Raw genomic sequence first — 3,370 nt, 5'->3', positions numbered from 1 at the left:
TCATACTCGTCGTTTGAAGAAGTGTTATTGTATATTGTTAATGCTAACTTCGGCCGCAAAGAAACTGAATTTCATCATGTGGGATCACTGTGGTAGGGTCGTACGGCTTTTCTTACCAGGCGAATTGCAACCGATGGAAAGTATATATCTTCCCTTGATATCGTAGGCTGTGGCATTGTGATTTTTTTCCCTCCTTGCAACGGAGGCAACGCAAATTGAGAAGTATTAACGCAATCGTTACGGAAGACGTAAGCATCTCACATGTAAACAGTTAATTTTTTGTTGTTAAGGCGAAAGGTTTTAATGGCTCATACTGTGGTTGGACAAAGTGTGTCCTGCTTTTGCGGCGGCTGTCGCGTGGCGTTCCTTGGCGGGCGTTCGAGTTTGGTATTACAGATGGCAGGAACGCTAGACAAGATGAGACTTCTGGAGGAAAGGCGCAGTATCTGTTACACTTTCTCCGACAAGTGTGCGTTTGGATGGTACGCCATCTCTCCTGTCGCGTGGCGTTCCTTGGCGCGCGTTCAGTTGTGCAGATGGCAGGAACGCTAGACAAGGTGAGACTTCTCAGGCGCTCGCCTTTCATTACTCTAGTAGCTGAAGTCTCTCGTATTTTTTTCGAAACTTCACCGTGCATCGCTGTTATGACGTTTGCTTCAGTTTCCTCGATGCCGTTACGGAACAGGTTTGCATGCTCAAGCCCGTCCACTCGCTTCGCCTGTTCGAAGCTAATTGAACTCGTCACACTGTGAAGTTGAAGGTTCCCCCCTATTACCCGAAACAAGTTTCCCAAATGAGCTAATACACGCGCAAAGCCACAACTAGCCTCATTAGTTTCAGGACAGACTCTGTATTCCGGACGGTGTTGTTTCAACCTCTCTGATGGCTTCTCTCCCCGACATCGTTGCCTGACACTAGTGCCAAACTTGCTGGTTGAGCTTTTCGATGGCTTCACTGCTCGAAGTCGTAGCCCGACTGGAGTGTCCAGCTTCTTTTGTGGTTGATGTTCCAGATGACAGCTCGACATGAATGCCTAACATTGGAGGCAAGAGTGCTGGACAGTTGAGTGCAATCACACTGCAGTTTTATGTAGTGCTGGCGACACTGATACTAACTGCATTACAAGCGCTCTTGTATATATGAAACAAACGTTTCTACCATCGACATTGCTTGGATACTGAAAGGTATATTGGACATAGACTTAACCAAAGCGTATGATAATGTAAGCCACTCGGCCATCCTTGACGGCCAGTGAGATATTAGAGTAGGGAAGATGACCTTTGATTACGTCAAATCATTTTTCAAAGACAGAACAGCAACTCTACACATGCAGAGCCTCAGCTCGGAAGAGACTAAATTAGGAAACAGGGGCGCCCCACAAGGGGCCATCTTATCCTCCTTCCTATTTAATCTAGTTATGAAAGACCTCCTGCGCAAATTAGGAAGCATCGAAGGGCTAAAAACGAGCGTCTACGCAGACGACGTCTACGTTTGGCTCAATGAGGGCCGCGATGCGTCCATCGAGGAAAGGCTCCAGCGGGAAGCCGACATCATAGACCTCCATGCCAAAAGTAAGGGGCTGAGCTGCTCCCCGACGAAGTCGGAACTACTAATCATCAGGTCTCGGACGAGGACAGCCAACGCGTCTCCTCCCATAATCTCGATAGAATTGAACGGGAAAGAAATTGCGCAAGTAGATGAGATCCGAATTTTGGGCATGCTCATACGCAAAACAGGAAACAATCCCACGACTCAGCTAAGCTAGACGAGCATGCAAACCAAGTGGTAGGCATCATTAGAAGAATCCCGGCCAGAGGTAGAGGGCTAAATGAGAAGAACAAGTTGAGGCTTGTCCAGGCCTTCATCTTGAGTCGGATCCGCTACTCAACCCCATTCCTTAACATAAAAAAGCAGACAAAAACAAATTAGATGCCATAATAACGAAATGCACCAAACGAGCACTGGGACTCCCAACCTCGACCTCAACCGAGCCACTAGAGTGAATGGGGGTGCATAAGACATGGGAGGAGTGAGCGGAAGCAACGTGAACGGCGCAACTCGAACGCAGTAAGTCTAACTGAGACAGGACAGGAAATTCTAAGCTGGGTAGGACCACAAGGGAACAGAGGCCCTAAATACCAGACGTTCCACATTGAGTTCAAAATTAGGAAAGCCCTCACGATCTCACCGATACCCAAGAACATACACCCACAACACGATGAGGAAAGACACCAGCCCAGAGCCAAGCACTTGGTAACAAAACTAAGCAGAATACCACCCGAGACGGTTGCCTACACAGACGCCGCTTTTGACGATGACGGGAACTCCTTCTCAGGGGTAGTCGACGCGTCCGGAATAGAGCAAGGCAAGATATATACAAGCGCAGTAGACGCTACGGCAGCGGAGAAAGCGGCGATCGCCCTAGCGTGCGTTAGTACGGACGCGAAGGCGATCAACAGTGACAGCGAATCGGCAAAAAGGAATTTCTGCTAAGGCAAAATATCACTACGCGTGGAACATATTAACGAAAAGCGACATAGACAGAAGGATCACCCTAACCTGGGCCCCCGCTCACGAAGCGGCCAACGCCCTTTCCCGAGCGCTCATTATCCGGGGTGGACGCCGGCGTCAACCTAACTTTAAGGCCGAGACGCTCGCGACCTACAACAAAGTCATCGAGCACTACAAGTTAGGACGGAGGAAATATCCACCCCCAGATAGGTCCCTCACGTCCACGGAGGCAGTCACCTGGCGCCACCTGCAAGCCAAGAACCACATGTTTCCCAGATGCAGATACCTCACGCAAATTGGAAATCCGGAGGATCAATTCTGCAAATTCATTAAAGATATAGGAACTCTAAAACATATCCTCTGGGAATGCAGCCACTCCCTGGGATACAATTTATTCAAAGCCACAGAAGCATGGGAGGCCAGGCTTGATAGCGAAGACCCGGTGACACAGGCCAACATTGTTCGTCTGGCAACCGAAGCGGCGAACCGCTTCGTCTACTAACCCCTGCCACTTAGAGTGACATCAGGCTCCCTGGACGCTTGCGAGCGGTACCGGAACTCCGGTGTCAGCTCTTCCGGACAATAAAAGTTTTCACATCCACCTGAGAGGTATAGTGCTTAGTGTTTAAGAGACGCAGATTTGTTCAGAATTGGGTTATGTTAGCTGCTGCTAAAGCACTTGCAATCATAGCTAGGAAACAAACGTGCAGGCGTTTCTTGAATAGCAGAATGAAATAATTAGAATTATGTTGATCAGGTATAGCTATCAGCAGAATAAAGTACACAGTATCAAAGAAAAGTAAACAAAGGTTCAAAGCTAACCTCAGTGCACAAGTCAACGTTTTGACGTGACTTCTCT

This window comes from Amblyomma maculatum, chromosome 1, assembly GCF_055883805.1.
Source record: "Amblyomma maculatum isolate TAMU_Amacu chromosome 1, ASM5588380v1, whole genome shotgun sequence".
NCBI lineage: Eukaryota > Metazoa > Arthropoda > Arachnida > Ixodida > Ixodidae > Amblyomma > Amblyomma maculatum.
Note: the sequence above shows the minus strand (reverse complement) of the source record.